This window comes from Cupressus sempervirens, chromosome 2 (assembly GCF_028749045.1).
Source record: "Cupressus sempervirens isolate cs-2001-9-10 chromosome 2, ASM2874904v1, whole genome shotgun sequence".
Classification (NCBI taxonomy): Eukaryota; Viridiplantae; Streptophyta; class Pinopsida; order Cupressales; family Cupressaceae; genus Cupressus; species Cupressus sempervirens.
Genome location: NC_143119.1, coordinates 746,110,255 through 746,130,934, shown reverse-complemented (window position 1 = coordinate 746,130,934; position 20,680 = coordinate 746,110,255). Strand labels below are relative to the sequence as shown.

At 34.4% G+C, this 20,680-nt stretch overlaps 1 pseudogene across 1 annotated transcript in view; it reads left to right on the top strand.

Moving 5' to 3' along the window:
* The window catches only part of LOC149575553 (jasmonate-induced oxygenase 4-like), a 44,787-nt pseudogene extending 30,826 nt beyond the window's left edge, over positions 1 to 13,961 (top strand). The window contains exons 3-4 of the transcript XR_016359690.1: positions 12,913 to 12,998; positions 13,520 to 13,961. The product of XR_016359690.1 is annotated as a jasmonate-induced oxygenase 4-like (transcript). The remainder of the gene's footprint in view (positions 1 to 12,912; positions 12,999 to 13,519) is intronic.
* The last annotated feature ends 6,719 nt before the right edge of the window (positions 13,962 to 20,680 follow it).

Below are 20,680 nucleotides of genomic sequence, written 5' to 3'. Positions count from 1 at the left end.
TTCTCTCACTCGCTCTCCCTCTCCCACTGCCTACTCTCACTCTCTCTCTCACTCTCTCTCTCTCTCTCTCTCTCTCTCTCACACACACACACTCTCTCCCTCTCTACTCTCTCTCTGCTACCCCCTACCCTCTCTCACATTTTCACACTCTCTCTCTTTCTCTCTTACACACATTTCCATCCCCCCTCTCTCTCTCCCTCTCCCACTCCCTCTCCCATCACCTACTCTGTCTTCCATCCCCTACTCTCTCTCAAGGTACTCTATCTTCTCCCTCTCCCATTCCCTACTCTCTCTCTCTCTTTCACACACATGCACTCCCATCCACCTCTCTCTCGCTCTTCCTCTCCCACTCCGTCTCCCACCACCTACTCTCTCTCTCCCCCATCCCCTACTCTCAATCTCTCTCTCCCAACTTGTACTCTCTCTCACACTTCCTCTCTCTCCCATCCCCTACTTTCTATCTCTCTCCTCCATCCCGCACTCTCTCTTTTCCACCTCTACTCTCTCTCTCACACTTCCTCTCTCTTGCATCTTGTAGGCTCTTTGCCACCCCTACTCTCTCACATTTCCTCTATCTCCCATCCTATACTCTCTCTGCCACCCCTACTCTTTCTCACTTCCTCTCTCCCCTCTCCCATCCCCTACTTTCTCTCTATCTCTCTCACACACACAAATAGCCATTCCCTCGCCCCACCCCCCTAGCTCTCTTTTGGTTTTGGTTTGCAATTTAGGTCTCAATAGTGCGTACGCACTACCTCGAATTCAATAGCATTTTAATAGCGCGTGCGCGCTATAGGGCGCACGCGCTATTCAAAACTTTGCATTAAAACCAAGCCTAAGGCTTGGATTTTCCTTGGAGATCCAACCCAAAGGTTTGGAGTTTATAAACAGGTTTGACATGTGTTTTCCAACAAACATACAAAAAATGATTGATTTTTCTTGTGTGCTCCCCTTCAAGATTCCTCGTGGTTGGGTATCGATAAGATCAGGTTACATAATATTATAGGTCTCTGTGTTAGCTATCTAACCATATAATTTATTTTTAATTTGAACTATTTTAAGTCTTTCATCTATAATTTCTTTTGAATGTATGTTCTTTTTTTGTCAAAAACCACTATGTACTAATTGGGTTGTAGATTTTAGCTCATTCATTGAATTTTGTAACAACTTAGTTTTTTAGAAACTAGACTCCATTCTACACACTTTGAAAAAAAGAAGTTTTGATTTTAGATTAGTTTTCAATCATTTATAGGGGGAGCACACAGATATTTCACATTTTTGGGATGGGTCTAATTAAAAAATTCATTAAAAAAAAATACACATTATAAAATTACCCAAAAAATCTGGGATAAACTACATAGTGTTAGGTAACTTTTGACTGGAGCGATTAAAGAATTTCAAAAAAAAAGTTAAAATTTTAGGAGGGCCACACTTTGTACTATGTTATGTTTTTTTGGAATAAACAGTACCACTTTTTGTGGCCCCCTTTTTTGAGGACCTAAAACTAAACCATTTTGAAAAAAAATTAGTAGTTTAGAAACTAGATTCAAAGGACTATGACTTTTGTTTTTGTCATATCTTAAAATTTTGAGCGTAACTATCTTCAAATTCTTGTTGAAGTCCAGAATTTGCTGATTTTTGGAAAAAGGTGTCCACTTATACCCCCCTTTTGGCACCACAACTTTGTGCACTTACCCAGAGACTAAAAATAAATGGTAGTACCATGTCACAACATCCTAAGAGGACTATAGAAAGACAAATTCATGGATAATGACATATGTACAACATAACATATAAGAATACATAGAAGAAGGTCCATATAAATAGAAGAATGAGTACAACATGTTTGATTCCTTGATCACCTTGTGCCAATAGAGATATATAGGTCATTTAATGAAATCTAAAAAACATATATAACAAGAATTACATCATGAGGGAAACAAATTACAATAGGAGAATAAATAAAGATCATCACACAAGAGGAGATACTCAAGAATATTGCCAGCCCACCTCACTCTATAATGATTAGGGAAGGTGGGGAACTTGCAAGAGGATCAACATCAAGCACATGTGAAAGAATATTAACCAATTTTAAACACATACCATATTGTGAAGATAGGTCACTATGTTTGGTACTAGGAGTGATTGATAATTATTGTGAAATCATGTGTTTTAAATCATGATCAAGATCAATAGTCTCAAAATTATTAGAATTGTTGATACACATATCATTATTAGTATCAATAATATCATCAAGAGTATCTCCTTCATCTAGATTAATCATAATAGAATACATGATTCAAAACTAATTATCATGTTAATGAATTTTATCTTAAATCAATCATGGGACGATCAAAGGGAAGGGAATTGGAAAGGGAATGAGATGAAGAATTTAGGAAAATATGAATGAGAGATTTAGGGAGTTGATCTCTCTCTCTCTCTCTCTCTCTCTCTCTCTCTCTCTCTCTCTCTCGTGTATGTGCGTGCACACACACACAAACATTATGGTTTTAGATATGAAGTAGACTCAATTCTATTAGACACAAGGTAATTTATTTCTCCTTGGTCACGATGAGATCAACTCATACTTTTTGATCTACTTTACTAAAAGTAAGAGGTAACGCATACTCCTAAAAAAGTGGAAGATAAATGTAACATCTTAAAATAGGAGAACCCATCATTTAAAATATTTTGTCTCCCATCGTTTGTTGATCTTATGGACCACAAATGGATTTTTGCTAAATGAATTCTTTCTCCCATTCAATGATGCTTCTTCTACTTTCATCAATGCAATTTTTGACACCTTGAGGTTGCCCTTTTGGATGACCTTGGAATGGGTTGATCCATGTCAACCTTTTCTAGAATAGATCAACTTAGGCCAACATATTTTTGAATAGGTTGAAACATGTATACCTATTCCCCAAGGATTTTGGATCTTGGGGACAATTCTGTCTTGGGGATGCATTTTCAAGAACAATTCACAAGAAATTTAGGAACAACTTGGAACACTCCACTGTATTTCCCTAGAACTACAAAAGGCATTGGGAGTATAAATTTTTTACCCCTGCATTCACCCATGACAATTCTAGATGGTAGTGTAGTATTAAATGTCCTATTAAAAAAAGTATTACGTAATCTTACATTGTCCTTGGGCCCATTTCATCTTTCCAATAGCCTCCCCAATGAAAAAAAATTAGAAAGCATTCATATTTTTAAATTTACCTTTTTTCACTGGTTGGAATACTTTTTCCTTAATTTTTTAATAGAAAAAACTAAAACCCATAGTAAAATGCACATGAACGAACGAGAAAATAAGGAAATTAAATATAAATATAATTAAAAATCTTTATGCACCGCAAACTATACAATAAATTTCATTGACGCAATTTGGTAAGAAAGATTAATTGTCATCTTGCCTCTCATCATTTATATACCACATGGGCTAACAATTTCAAACTTTGGAACTTCACTATTTTTAATTGGGACTAACAATTTCAATCTTTGGAATTTCACTATATTTAAAGTGAAATATTAATTAAATTGAAGCCATTGGAAACATTAGCTCCTTGTCTATATATAGACAGGGACTAAAAATCAAATGTATAAAAATGTAATTGATAACTACAACTCATTAAGAACTACTAATAATTTTTATTCTCTTATCATTGCTTAGTTATCAATATTTTGTTTATGCAGGGGTCCAAAAGGGGGTTATAGGTCTATTCTTTAGGTCCAAAAGGTTCCACAGGAATTTTAGCCCACTTTTTTAGGTCTCTTATTTTGAACAAGTGAAAATAGGGTGGTGTCGGAGATAACCCTACCTACTAAAAAATTTAGCAATAGGTGTCAAAAAATGATATATTTTATTGTCATCAAATTTTAATTTTTTTTAACCGAAATATAAAATTTAGAAATATTTTCCTTAAAACAACTCTCCTTAAAATCTACCTTTAAAATCTTAGTTGGTACAACTCTATTTTTGAGGAAGCTGGCATCCATGGAACCTAACCTAATTTCTAATTAGTGATGGAGAAAACATTGGAAGAAATGGCGTGTCAATGGAAAACCAAAATTTGACATGTTGTGTGATGTGAAACCATCTCGGCCAAACCCCCACAACCAAAATTCACTTATCCCAAATAGTCGTGTCACAAAATTATATTGAATGGGAGCTCATTAATTGATCATTGATCTGTTGAAATGACCATCCCTTCATGCATGCCCACCTATATTATTTTCATATCGGTCATCCTTCACTTCCACCCTTCTCTTCTACGTGGATTAACTCTCAATAGATGCTATGGAAAATATCTCTTACTTATTAATCTTGTATTCTTTTAAAACTGTAAATAAATCTAATTAATTTTAGAATAGTAAGAATTGGTATTTATTATAGTCATGGGGCCATACATCTAGCCATAGTCTAATTTTGTGGTTTATAGTGGGTATCAATTGGCATTGAGCCAAGATGGAAAAACATGTTTGAAACAATTAGTACAAACTAGGGGAAATGAACTAGCTGCCGCTCATGTATGCAATTCTCCCATGTCAACTATTACCTTTTCCCAAATCACTACCCAAAAAAACTGGTACCTACACACAAACATGAGAAAATAAATCACCATGACTTATTTTCATTTGTGCAAAAAGTACTAAAATGGTTATTGGGTATCTTAGTGTAGGGCCCATTTACCGTTGCACCAAAGGCCATGACTGTTAGTGAACATGGAACACCACATAATTAACCACCTGTGGGCAGGGGAGCGCGTCGCATCACCCAACAATCTCCCCCTCGACGCGCATACCAGGTGCTTATGCGGGTCAAGAAGGCACCGAGGAGATTTGAACCCATGGCCAAGCCAAAACCAGGCTCTGATACCTCTTGTATCAGGATTTAAACAAAGAAATTAAATGTCGCAATAAGAAGAAATACACAACACTGGATTTATCTTGGTTCACCACAATAGTGGCTACGTCCAGACTGCAGAGTATTGAATTAATAAGAAAAAGTTGTTTACAAAATGAGTAGGAGCAGCATATAAATGGGCTCCAATAATAATACAAATGAAGAGTCTTTAGAAACCAAGAGATTCGATTATTGGAGGGAACAATGATGACTGTTGGCCTTCACAATATCAACAAACTCCCACCTGAAGGACAACCAATGCTGCAACTGATCACCCAATACCCTGCTCAAAGAATGATCTATCTTTTCTTCACAAGCCCAAGAGAAGTTCTAGCACATTAAAACTTCTCTTTGGAAACAACCTTCGTGAATATATCAGCCGGATTGATCTTGGTGTCAATCTTGACAACATTCAACTTGCCCTCTTCGACTGCATGATGAACAAAGTGAGCATGTGCATCAACATGCTTGGAACAACATTGGGATGACTGATTATGTGCCATGAAGATCACACTACGACTGTCACAAAATAGATTATATTCATTTTTATGAACTTTCAAGTCACCAAGTAACCGTTGAAGCCAAATCATTTCCCTTGCACCTTCGGAAAGAGCTAAGTATTCAGCTTCAGCTGAAGAAAGAGCAATGGAATGTTGCAACCGTGATGCCTAGCTGATCGTAGCTCCAGCAAATGTGAAGGTGTAACCAGTGGTAGACCTTCGTTTATCCAAGTCTCCAACAAGATCAGAATCAGTGTAACCTTGTAGCTGAACTTTGTTTCCGCTAAAACATAAAACATAATCTGAAATGCCTTTTAGATACCTTAGTATCCATTTGACGGCTTCCCAATGAGCTTTTCTGGGATTGCTCATGAACCTGCTCACAACTCCCACCGCATGAGAAATGTTGGGGCGAGTAGAAACCATAGCATACATAATACTAAAAATGGCTGATTTGTATGGAATTTTCTCCATAAATTATTTTTCTTCTTGTGTTTGAGGACACAATTCAGAACTTAATCGAAAGTGACCAGCAAGAGGAATAGGAGTTACTTTTGATTTAGCCATGCCAAATCTTTCAACAACTTTATCAAGGTATTATTTTTGAGACAAAGTGATTTCCCTCTTTTTCCTATCCCTTGTGATTGTCATGCCAAGAATCTTTTTGGCCACCCCTAAGTCTTTCATTGCAAATTTGCTTGCCAATTTTTTCTTCAACTCATTAATGATTCTTTTGTTTGTGCTAGCTACTAACATGTCATCGACATAAAGAAGAAGGATGACAAAATCTCCACTTGGAAGTTTCTTGAAGTAGAGATTCACATCTTGTGAAATTATGCTCAGCCATGAAGCGATCAAATTTTACATACCACTGTCTTGGGGCTTGTTTAAGGCCATACAAGCTCCGATTTAATTTGCAATAAAGGTGTTCATGTCCCTTCTTTATGAACCCTTGTGGCTGCTCCATGTACAGTTCTTCTTCTACATCACCATGTAGGAAAGCGGTTTTCACATCAAGTTGTTCTAATTCAAGATCCCATGCTGCTGCTAATCCCAGAAAAGTTTGGATAGTTGTCATTTTGACAACTAGTGAGAAGATTTCATTGAAATCTATCCCTTGTTTTTTTATCAAATCCCTTTACCACCAATCTGGCTTTGAAGTGTTTATTGCCTTCCGCTTCATCTTTCACATGATATATCCACTTGTTCCTAAGTGGTCTTTGATTAGGCAGAAGAGAGACAAAATCCCAGGTTTGATTCTTGAGTAAAGAATCCATTTCTTCACGCATTGTTGTTTTCTATTTATCACTATTGACATCATTGAGAGCTGCTTTGAATGTAGATGGTTCTGAAAATTCTGAAACTAGAATTGAAGGCTCTTCTTCTTCAGCGTACAGTAATTCATAATCAAAGAATTTAGCTGGTATTTTCCTTTCTCTAGTAGACTTTCTCAAGCCTTGAGGATTTGCTTGTTCTCCTCTATCTTTAATAGCAGTCCTTTTAGGATAGACATCACTTTGATTTTTATTAGATTCTGAAATGGTCATATCGCATAACTCATGAGGGCTTCCTTTTGAGACAATGTATCGTCTTTGTTATGTATTGGAACTGTGAGATTTGTTTCCAATATCATGAGGGTATGTTTGATCAAACGCTTGAAGATTATTTTTAAGTGTGCCTTCTCCCTGCGATGCTAAATGTCCCTGTAATATATTTGTATTGGGTGCCTCAAAATCAGTATGTAAACTATGTTGATTTGGAGACATGTTACCTCTACCTGCCATATTACCTACACGGTGAAAGGGACTTTGACTGCCATGAAACTGTCGTGAAACTATCTCCTTTGCATGAAGCTGTTCTCGTGAATTACCAAGATGTTGGTTTGTGCTCCCACCATGATTACCCTACACATTAACGTCCTACAAATCAATTTGCAGACCCTGTGAAACAGCTCTAACACATTGCGGATGGAGTTCTGAACCCTGCACATTCACCTCTGTTACGTGCATTTGAACCTGGTTTTCATTTTCCCCTTGCGGATTATGTGCAGGCTGCAGATTAGTTAGACCTACACTCTAAAATTTCCCACGTGTATTGCCAAGATTGTGGCTTGAGTTTACACCATGCTCAAATGGATATAGTGACATACGTTTACTGTGAGTACTCTGTATATAGACGGGATTGCCATGGATATCAATTGGCATAGCCTGCGAATTACTCTCATCCTCCAAATTGATGTCCTGTGGTTCTATTTTTCCACCCTACATCTGTGGATGAGCATTATAGTCCTTTGACTGATAGCCCATTGTAGTAAGAGGATCCCTTGTACTTTGGTTTGAAAAACTTTCACAAGCTTGATCATGATGGAGAGACAAATTCCTATCATGAGAAGAGATATCAAAAAACTCTTGTGTAGAACTATCATCATGTCCTATGTTCCCAGGAGTGGAAGAAGATGATAAATTTGGAAATAGTACAGAGGTGGGACTATATGAAATAGTGTTGAAAACTGTTTGTGGATTCAATCCAACATTCCTTTGTGCAACGATTGGCACAAATTCTTTTTCAAACATTTCCTGAGAATTTAATGCTGGAAATGTTTTCTCATTGAAGACAACATCTTTGCTTCTAATAATCTTCTTATTAGTTAAGCTCCAAAGCCTGAAGCCAAACTGATCCTCTCCATATTCAACGAATATGCAAGGCTCGGATTTAGGATCCAACTTGCTTCTTTTTTCTTTGGGCACATGTGCAAAAGCCTGACAACCAAAAACTTTAAGATGAGAATAAGAGAGTCTTCTACCTTGCCATTCCTCTTCTAGAATTCTGAAGTTCAACCTTGAAGAAGGACTTCGATTAATGAGATATACGGCTGTATTACATGCCTCAGCCCAGAATTCTTTGCCCAATCCTGCATTAGAAAGCATACACCGAGCTTTCTCCATTATTGTCCTATTGACTCTTTCTGCTGCCCCATTTTCTTGAGGGGTGTAGGGTACAACTTTCACCCTACGAATACCATTATCTGCACAATAATTGTCAAACTCCAACGAACAAAACTCATCTCCATTATCTTTTTTTAAACTTTTAATCTTATGACCCCTTTGGTTTTCAACAAGAGCTTTGAAAACTTTAAACTTAGAAAATACTTCAGATTTATTTGCCATCATGTATATCCATACTTTCCTAGTACAGTCATCAAGGAATGTAACAAAAAAATTTGAACCTCCTAAAGAGCTTACCTCAACCGGACCAAAGACATTTGAGTGTACAAGTTCCAATGGTTTCTCCTTGAGATCATGTCCATCTTTCAAGAAGCTGACCCGCTTTTGTTTTCCGTAAAGGCAATGTTCACAAAATTCCAAATTTGCTGATTGGAGACCCGGTAGTTGATCCCTTTTGAGCATTATCTCAAGGCCCTTTTTGCTCATGTGGCCTAATCTTTGATGCCAAAGTGCTGCATCGCTGCCCATGACTGTCATAGTAGCCCCTATTTCAGTAGGCTTCTCAATGAGATAAAGATTGCCAACTTTGTTTCCCTTGGCAATTATTCTTGAACCCTTGGTAACTTTCCAAGTATCCAGATATAAGGATGGATAATATCCTTGGGCAAAGAGCTGACTGACCGAAATCAGATTTCGCTTTAATTTGGGAACATGGCAAACATCTTTTAACAACCATTTCCCTCCATCTTCCAGCTGTAACAAAATGTCAACTTTGCCAACTATTTCGCAGGATTTATTGTCTCCAAGAAATACCTCTCCAAATTGACCTTCATGGTAGTTTGTGAAACAATCCGTACATGAAGTAGCATGGAAAGAAGCTCCGGAATCTATCACCCAAGAATCTGATTTTGTGTCACTTGTAGAAAGAACTAAAGCACATTCATCTTTCTCATAGGCTGTATTTGCTTCCATGTTTCTCACATTTTCTTGTGCTTTCTTGTAAGTTCGACAATTTCTCTTTGTGTGGCCAAGCTTACCACAAAACCAACATTCACCATTCCTACCTCTTGACCTTGAACGATTGGGTGACTTTGATCTTCGCTGATTGTAATTATTATTTCCTCTATGATGGCTTCTTCCTCTTCTCTCAGTGCTGACCATAGTGAGAGCATCACCGGATGAGGAGTCTTTGTTACTCCTTCTCATGTCTTCACTTAATAAAGTGGCAACAAATTCATCATAGGCCAGCTTTGACTTCGTAGAGCTTGAAGTACTTACAGCTATAACTACGGGATCCCAACTGTTAGGTAAAGAACATAACAAGATGATTGCTTTGGATTCGTCATCTTGAGTCATAACAACAGAGCTTGTTTGACATAATAGGGTGTTCAAATCATTTATATGATTTGACATTGCAATCCCTTCCTTCATTTTCAGTTTGTAGAGTTTCTTCATAATGAAGATTTTGTTTGCAACCGACGCCATTTGATACATATTCTGAAGTTTGTCCCAAACCTCTTTCGTTGACGTCTCATTTGAGACATTGAACAAGACATTTTTCGCTAGTGAGAGAAAAATGGATGCCATCGCCTTGTCATCCATCTTTTGCCAATCTTCATCAGTCATTGTAGACGGTTTCTTAGACTTTTCTTTGATTGCGAGAGCCAAGTCTTGCTTAACCAGCAAGGAACGCATCTGCACTTTCCACAGGCTGTAATTCTTGCCTATAAATTTCTCTATTTTCAAATCCTCCATCTTTCCGAAAAATTCAACACTAATTTTTCAGTCTGCACACCTCGAGCTCTAATACCAATTGTAGGGCCCATTTACCGTTGCACCAAAAGCCATGACTGTTAGTGAACATGGAACACCACATAATTAACCACCTGTGGGCAAGGGAGCGCGTCGCATCACCCAACACTTAGTGGTGGGTATTGAGTGAATGTTTTAAAATAACACTTTTAGACCACCTCACACTCTACTAGTTCTATAAAGAGTTCCATAAATGCTGGAAAGTCAAAAGGTTAGCTTTAAGCTCTTCACTTACCAACATAAGTTAACCAAAAAAATTGACAAATTTTGACAGATGGATTAAGAACTGTAGGTGCAGGGCAACCATGAAGTTAACCTAGACAGCTAATAGACTGTTTCCCTTATATCAGTAGTTGTGAGAAAAAAGAGTGTTTTTATCACAGAGTTCCTAGAAAATTGACCTAAGCTAGGGGTGGAATGTACAATCAGTTCAATGAACATATAAGAGTGTGGTATTAGCTGGACAGGAGAACTTTCTGACATGTAGTAATTACAACTAATGTCCAACGATGCACCTATTGAGAAGGAAACAAAATTAAAAATCAATCAATAAAGCATTAAACCCTTTACATATTGATGAAGAGATGAAAAATAAATCAAACATACAAACCTACCATGCATAGATCATCCCGAAAAATTATCAACTATAATATTCGAAAGTAACTTACAACTAGAGAGTAAGAAAACATTTTGAAAGGCATCTGGATAATATCTAAATTTATGAGAGGTTAAGTTGCGTAGAGTGCAAGGAAAATTATATGCTGTCGTCAGTTCAAGAAAAATCAAAAGCTGCTAGAAAGTTCAGTCACTACAGTGAACATCCCACCTACACAAGTCTGATATTTTGGGGAAAATTGTCAGAAAAAACATTTGTGACATTTAATTTATGTGGCTAACAGTGTTTATAGGAAAGGTCGATCTTATCCATGATCTTATCAATGTTCAAACGTCAGTCAGCACCAACAACACAAATGTCTGGCTGGTATTGTGTGGATAATTAACAGAAGAAAAAATGTCCGACTTTTATCTTTTCATTAGGACAAAATTTTAAGAAAACTTCTCAGATATTTTAGATGTTCACAAGAAGGGGGGCCGATATTGTCACAGATTTTGCAGTAATTGATAGAATTAAAAGAGCTTAATTGAAACAAACAATTTTATTAACATGATTGTTACTTATCTGCTGGAGTCAAAACATGTCGTTGATGGAATGACAAATGATGTGGCAAGCTTTGAAAATAAAACTATTAAATCATAAACATTGTAAATATTGGTTATTGACCTATTGACCAGGAGGCTCTTAAAGAAGAGCACACTCAGAGAAGAAATGCAATTTCCTTGTGCCATTCCTTTAGGATCTGTTTGGTTGCTGTACGTTCTACAATAAGTGGATAGGAGTGACATGTTTGGTGGGAAAAAAAATCTGACATAACTTAAACTTAGGTTTTGATTAAGAAAAGAAACTTCCTTATAATAATTTGAATGAAAAAAGAAAAAAAATTCTACAATACAAATCTTAGATCTTATTCGAATACTATTTGCAAAGCCATTTGTAACAACTTTATTTTAGAATTGATTGAACACGGTGATAAATGGTATGTCATATGTTTCAAAAACTGCAAGGTTCTTTGAAATTTGTTTAAATTACAAAAAATCAAAAAAAACTTTAAAGGGAACATAGTGAAAGTTGTTCAGTTAATCTTGATGACACATCAATCCATAGTACATTTTTCTTTGCAGAAAACATGGCTAGAGATAGACATATATTCCAAATGAGACATAAAAATAGATCTTTCATTGTCCTTAATGTGGGAAAGTTGGATTTGGAGAATTGAGAAAACGAAAAAAATTCAACCCAATAATGTAACTTGTGCATAATTGATAAGTAAACAAAGATGAATGTAATCCATTTTTCTTCAGAAGATGAAGATACATGAAAAACTTTTGTTCAAGAACTTTAGCCCACAAATTTGTTAATCATTAAAAATAAGTAGCTTAAATATACTCCATATAATTTGGATATTAAATTCTTCATATTCATCTTCTTTAATATCATATTCTTGATAAGCTCCATTATTTAATGTTTACTTAATTTAATAAGATTTAAGTTCTGAATATACCCACAAACTCTCTCAATTTGTGAAGACTGAATGCATCGATAATGGATGAACTGGGCAACTTACCAAGAGCTCAGACGTTATCAGAGAGTGCAGTCGAAACAGTTTCTCTCCAATATGTGAGACCTAATATTGAACCCTCCAAACCACACAACACCCATGTTCCAGTCATTGATTTGCTTGGCTTGGGAGCCTCACATTTAGAAGAAGAAACCATTGTAGAAATCTCTAAAGCTGCAAAACAGTGGGATTTCTTTCAGATCATCAATCATGGAGTCTCAAACTCTCTGATCTCTCTGATCTTGCCTCCCCACAGAAGAAACATATCTAAATGGCCCAAACAACCTTCTGTTTCACGTACACTGTTTACATCTCTTCAAACATCATTTTTTGTGGGGGTTTATAATTCTTATGTGTAACAAATTCTTATGGGTATATAATTCTTATGTGTAACAAATTCTTATGGGTATATAATTCTTGTTATTTGCAGGGAAGTTATGGATGAATATTCAAGAGAGATGTACAAATTGTGGGAGGTTTTGATGAAGGTGCTGAGCAGAGGGTTGGGATTGGAAGATGAAAATGCATTGATCCCCACGTTCTCACATTTCTTCTGCATGATGAAACCCCAGGGCTTCAAATTAGAAAGGATGGAAATTGGATTGATGTTCAAAGTATTCCAGGTGCCCTCATTGTTAACGTTGCCGATGCACTTGAGGTAAACAAATATATATGTGTTTGTTTTTTTAAAGGAAAACCAGTAGATTATATAGATATGGGTTTATTTCAAACTTTTTATTTTGTCTGAGAATTATTATTAGATAATATTAGATTCAAGGATTTTAGATCATGAAGAGTATAAGGAATATAAGGAATACTTTGGTTGAAAGTGTAGTTAATAAGCAATTCGTTAGGTTATCTAGATATTGGTTTATGTTGAAGATCTTAAATTATAAGAATATAATGGTTTTTTGGTTGTAATTACATGTAATAAGCAATTTATTAGGTTATATAGATATTGGCTTATGTTGAAGATGTCAAATTATAAGAATACAATGGTTGAAATTGCATGTAATAAGCAATTCATTAGGTTATATAGATATGGGTTTATGTTGAAGATATCAAATCATAAGAATACAATTGTTATTTGATTGAAATTACAGATAATAATAAGCAATTCATTAGATTATATTGATATTGGTTTATGTTGAAGATATTGAATTGTAAGAATACAAACAGGTCATAAGCAATGGGATATACAAGAGCATAGAACACAGGAGTTTACTTCACAAGGATAGAGCAAGGATGTCATGGGCTTTCTTTGGTTTTCCATACGATGAAGTAATTATTTCACCTCTTTCCACACTGATTGACAAAGACCATCCTGCTATTTGGAAAGAGTATATGCAGAAGTTTTTTAGCAAAGGACTGGATGGAAAGGGCCATGTTCATCAGCTACAACAGAAATAAGTTCCATTATTGTTCCCCGTGGCTAGCTGTAAATGTGTAGAAAATAAGACTAATTAAATAAGAGTCGGTTGCAGAATAATGGTGGAAAAGCTTTTGGAACTCTGAAGAGCTCTTTTCTTGTATGTTGATGTTTTTTTTGCATTGTGGACTCCCGGTTAGCCCTTCTTGTCACAGCTTTAATTAAGTCATTTTAAAATTATATATGTCACTTCTATCTATGTATTCATTTTGATTTTGGTCATTTATCATTGAAGTATGATCATGTGGTTAGAAACTTATCTTCTCTAATTTAAAATTTAAAATTTAAAATTTAGTATTTAATTGATTAACTATTAGTTTATATGGTTTGATGTTATATATTAGCATTTAAAAACATTTAATATATTCATGTGATATTATATACTTATCATATCATAGATTTCAAATATAGAATACATAACTATACATAAAACAAACTTTTAAACTAGAAGGTCTTACATATAAAAAGAGTGAATTTACACAAAATCCTAATCAACTATACTCCTAAAAAGGCATCATTTTCAAGATTTGGAAAATCTAAAACATAAACTTAATCTATGGGCATTAGGTATCAAGAAGGCTTCCTAGGCATCAAAAATTATTTTTCCTCCATGTTTTTTCTTCCATGTTGTACCATTTGAAGTTATTTAAGTAGAAAAATGTATATAATTTTTTTAATTTGGTGTACATATGTGACATCCCATTTACCTCACTTTAAAAAATCTATAAATAATATATTCAACTATTTGCTAAAAATTAAGAATGAAATTATAAGTACAAAATTTACGTGGTCCAAATTGAAAAAAAAAAAATTTGTTTTCCATTTTCTTACAAAAAAATGTGACACAAGTGAGTCAACACTGAGGAGAAATCTTATTTAGGTCATATACTATCATCCTAAGTAGCATAGATTTTTCCTATTAATTTCACCAATTACATTTAACTATTTTTCTATCAATGAAAGTTTTGTCGTTAATTTTTATATAGATTTTTTTTCAAAACTATACAATATTGTAATTAAAGTATTAAATTCTAATTTCTAATTAGTATAAAAACTAAGAGGGCAAGTACATGCCACTACGTACACTTGTTCACTTTTAAAAACATATTGTCTAGTTTAATTATAATATAGTTTGATAGTTCTTATTTTATTGTTTATTTCAAATTTTGATTTTTCTAATGTTTATATGTAAAAAAATTTATTTTTAAATTTATGAAAATCATTTTACTTTTATTTGAGCCACTACTATTTTAACACCAATATTTGAGGATGAAATATATATAAATAGGAAACCAATAATATTTCATTTATCATAGTAACATATGACAAATTAATTTTTTTAGATTATAAAGCTCTATACATTGAATATAATTCCATTGTTGTCATATCAATATAGGCTAATCACTTGTGTTTAAACTAGTGAGTAATCATATATATATATATATATATATATATATATATATAAAGTTTTAATTTTTAATGTTAATCAAATTTGATTAAATTATATTAAATATTTTCATTAAAATTTCTATTAAGTTTTTAACATTTTTAATCTTAAACTAACAACTTACATCAAATACAAGCAATGACACTTGTTCTTCTTTATTGAATTGGGGTAGTAGCTGGATGTGAGATCATCCATCTACTTATTTTGTTGAGATATAATTTTGTCATCTATCTCGCTCATTTTAGCTACAAAACCAAGATTTCATTTTCAATAGTAGCTAGATGTGATATTATTGTATTTGTTGTAGGCTAACTAAACTTAACTAGTTATTGCCAATAGGCATTCTACAATGGCGGAATGGGGGAGTGAGATGGTGTGAGCATGTTAATGTTAACTTTTATTTTTCTAGGTTAAATTTGACAACCATCTACACATCAAAAGTTTAAATCTTATTATAAATAGAATATACTTTTACAAATAAAACATAAAATATCTATTTAAATTATAATATTTGTCGATATAAATCATCCATTCTTTAAGAAATTAAAATAAAAAGCTTAAATTAGTAAATAAATAAATAAATGGAGATAAGGAAATATAAATAATTTTAGATGTAGTAAATTAAATAATAATTAATTTTAGATGTGATTTTAAAAATTGGATAGGTGTTAAAGATGTGTTTTATATAGACCAGCAATCTCGGTTTTTTGTTGCAATTTTTGAATCTAAAGAAGGTAGAGATTGTGTACATAGATTTAAAGGGTGGTTTTGTTTGGGGTATGGCTTGTATACTATGATCTAGATTCCAAATTTTAACCCATAATCATTAGAGATTCAATTCTATCCATTTTGGATTTCCTTTCCATGATTGCCTTTAGAATACAGGGATCGAAATATTATTGAAGCTCTTGCAAATAAAATTGGCATCTTCTTGAAGCATGATCTCATCCCATATGATCGACCATATCTGTGTGTTAGAGTCTATGTGCTTCTAGATATGAGAAAAAACATCCCATCTAATATTTAGATTAATCCTCTGTGGGGGTTATGGAATCAACCTATTCTAGTTTAGGATGCAGACCACAATTTAGAGATTCCAATCTACTCTTGGGCATTTTAACACCCAATGTCTAAATGGTGTTCAAGATTCAATTAAAGTGTGCTCTGATCATGCTACAGATCCAAAACTTTGCACATTTCAGAGATTCACAAAAGATCCTCAAATTTCAGTTGGAAAAGGTCCTATAGTAGAAGATTTCCACACTCCACATCATGATACCATTCCAGATACATCCACATCTTTTGTTCATTACAAATTTTCAGATGCAATGTTCTCCCATTTGTTAAAAATACTTATGCCTTCCATTCTTTGTTTGATGGAGAATTCTGATAGGACTTCTATTGTTCCTTTCAAGAGAGATGCTTTGATTACATATCATTTGAATATTCCAAACACACTATATTGCCCTTTCAACCATCAGATTCTGACATTTGTAAAGAATTGGCTGATTGGAAGACTTGTCAAATTGAAGAAGAAATTGTTTCAGAAATAGCCTCCAACATAATTTTTGATATTGCAGAAGAGGAAGGCTTCCCAGGTGTAAACCAAAACAAGAAACAATTGGATGATTTATTTCAGCAATATCAGTTTTGGTTTCATAAGTCTTCTCATTGTTTACAGGCTAGTAAGAACTCATTTATTATAGGGAATATCTCAAATGTTATTACTTCTCGGCCTGAGGAAGATATTATAATTGCTAAGGACCCATTGGGAATTGAATAATCCATATATAACAACATACAAGATTGTGTAATTAATTAGTCTTCTCTACATGAGGATACTGATTTGGGATAGATTGAGAATATTAAGGATTCTTTGCAAGATCAGACAGATGAAATTTCTTTAGAAATTCTTTCAGACCTTTATGATTATAATCAAACTCTCTGAATTGCTCAATCTATTTCCTTGAAATAGCAAGTTATTAAAACTCCAAAATCAAGAGGACAGACTAAAGGATCCAAGACTAGAATTGAAATTGCCTCTAGTATTCATACTACTTTGGATGACAAGTTTGTGGTTTCTAAGAGAGTGACAAGGAGAACAAAAGGTTCTCCTTGTCCAAAATGAAGATAAATGATTGGAATGTCAAAGGTATTAATGCCTCTGACAAAAGAAAAAGGATCAAATACTTAATAGATGATATGAAATTAGATATTGTGTTGCTTCAAGAAACAAAAATTTCACAAGAATCATATGAAAAGACATTATTCAAATGGTCAAAGTGGTCTTCCTTTCATTCACAAGTATTGGAGATTCAGGAGGACTTGCAGTTTTGTGGAATCCTTTGTTAATTCAAGGCTAGCTCATTCATCAACATTAGAATTGGCAAATGGTACAAATCTCAAATTTTGAAATCTCTTTTCTCATTATTGATGTTTATGGGCCAAATTCTACACAAAACAAGTTAAAACTTTGGGATACCTTGACTCAAAAAATACAATCACAAAAAACTCAATTAATCATTCTTGGGGGAGATTTTAATGCAGTGTGGAGTCAGGATGAAAAAATCAGTGGTATCTCTCCTCCTCTTCGAACAATTGAAGATTTCTCCAATTTCGTTGATAATAATGGGCTTATGGATATTCCTCCAACTCAAGGAAAGTATACTTGGTCAAATAGGAGAGATGGTTTTGCACAAATTGTTTTTTGGCTTAACAGATTCTTATTGTCTCAAGAATGAAAATTGTAGCAATTTCAGCTTAGTTCAGATATTTTACCATATCTAGAATTAGACCACTACCCAATCACCTTATCACTTACTCAAGCTGTAGATATCAAGCATTATCAAGGTAAATCCTCATTCAAATTTGAAAGTATGTGGCTTCATCATCCTCATTTTCTCTAGCATCTTAATCAATGGTGGGTTAGTGCACCTTTTGTCCCAGGTTCTAAGATGCATCATTTTGCAGTGAAGATGAAACATATTAAAAAACACATTAAACAAAGGAATCAGGATATCTTCAAAAATGTCTTCAATCAAAAAGAGATTGTCAGGTTACAATTGGAGGTATTCACACTGATATCATTCATAATGGGATGAAAAATGATACATATATTAAACAAAAAAATCTTCAGAATGAGTGGGAAGAGTTGTGTGGAAGAGAAGAGGAATATTGGTGTCAAAAGTCTAGGGAGTTATGGCTTCAACAAGGGGATAAGAACACTAAATATTTTCATGCTTCAACACAGCAAAAAAGAGCAACCAAAATAATCTTTAATATTAAGGACTCAGTAATAGGTAATGTCTTTACAAATTCTCAACATATTAAAGAGGAAGGTGTTAGGTTTTTTAAGAATCTTCTTGCACCAGCTGAATTGCCAGCACGTTCCCCTTCACAAGTGGCAGATCTTCTTGAAGCCATTCCAAAATTGGTGTCTCTAAAAGATAATAATATGCTTATGAAACCAATCTCATTTCAAGAACTTCAAAAGGTTGTCTTTTCATTCCCTCTGGAAAAAGCTCTGGGTCCTGATGGATTCACAATGCTATTTTTCCAATGCAGCTAGGATTTTATTGGTTTTGATCTTTTCGTTGCAGTGGAAGAGTCTAGGAAGTGCAAATCAATGCTTAAGTATTTTAATACCACCAACATTGCAATTATTCCTAAGTTGAAAGAGCCCAAAACATTTTCTGATTTTAGGCCTATCTCTCTTTGTAATCTTACATATAAGATTATAATGAAGGTAATATACTCTCGTCTTTAGTATCTTCTTCCAAAGATAATTTCTTCAGAGCATGGGGGGTTTTGTTCCTGGTAGGGAAACTATGGAGGGAGCAATGGTTGCTCATGAAGTTCTTCATTCTATAAGTATGAAACAGTCTCCTTTCATAATCAAGCTAGATATGATGAAGGCCTATGACAGAGTTTGCTGATCATTTCTTCTTCAAGTCCTCTAGCAGATGGCTTTTTCAAATTAATGGTGTAAATGGATAAGAGCATGTATCTTTGGGGCTTGGTTTTCAGTCATTGTTAATGGGACAGCTTCTGGTTTCTTCTCTTCTACTCAAGGAATTAGGGAAGGAGATCCTTTTCTCCATCTTTGTTTATCATCATGGCTGAAGCCTTTAGTAGAACCATTAGGCACTATCATCTTTTAGGAAAATGGAAGGGAGCAAACATTACTGGCACATCTATTTCCATTACACATTCTTTATTTGCAGATGATACACTCATGTTTGGTATATCACAAGTGTTAGAAGCTAGACAAATAAAGAAGATTTTGGAGTTGTATTCAGATGTCTTAGGGCAGAAAATCAATTCAAATAAGTCAAAAATATTTCTTTTCTACACCAACAAAGTGATAACGAATAGAATTGTTAAAGTTTTGGGATTTTCAGAGGACTTTCTTCCATCAACATATCTTGGAATTCCATTTTTCATGGGATCAAATAAGACAAGCTACTAGAATTTGGTTATTCAAAGAATTAAGTCTAGAGTGCTAGCTTGGAAAGCCAAATGGGTTTCTTTAGCAGGAAGAATTCTACTTATAAAATTGGTACTTTCAGCAATCCCAAATTACTATATTTCAGTCCTTAAAGTGCTGGCATCAATCTTATTACAAATCCAAAACTTGATTAGAGGTTTCCTTTGGCCAGGAAATATGAATGGGGATAAAAAGATTCCACTTGTATCACTTCATGACATGGCTCATATTCCAGCCATTGGTGGAGCAGGTATTCATGATTTGACTATGAGAAATGTAGCTTTTGGTGGGAAACTCATTTGGCATATGTACACTAAACCTCAATCAACATGGTGTCAGATAATGAAACAAAAGTATTTAGATAATAATGACCCCACAAGAATTTTTTCAATTCTTAATCCCCCTAAAGGCTCTATGATTTGAGATTTTATGATCTCTTCCAAAGATATTGTTCTTAAATATATTTCTTGGGAGTTGAATAAGGGAGATAGAGTCAACTTTTGGAGGGACTCATGGAATGGATTTCCACCTCTTCATACTTTGCAGTTTTCTCAGAACATAATGAATATTTCAGAATTAGTTTGGGGTAATAGAGTCATTGATTTTATAGATAAAATTTGTCCCTATTCTAGGAAAGTCACTTGGAAAAATTTGGATCACCTGCCTTTGTCTATTCAAGAGAAACAAATGTTTAGGGACTATTTAGACAAGAGACTTGTTTACATTTCAGATGGGGAAGATAGATTGTTTTGGGCTCCAGCTAAAGATGGTTGCTACTTAGTCAAAGAGGGGTATAAGTTGTTACAGAGAATGGTTGCACAAAAGAATCCATCTAGAGCTTATAAATTTTGTTGGAACCATGTTGTTCTTCCAAAAGCTGGATATTTTGCATGGCTTGCACTTAAACACATAATTCTTACAAGTGATAGATTGACTAAGTTGAATATTACTCCTCCATTTAAATGTGTCTTGTGTTAT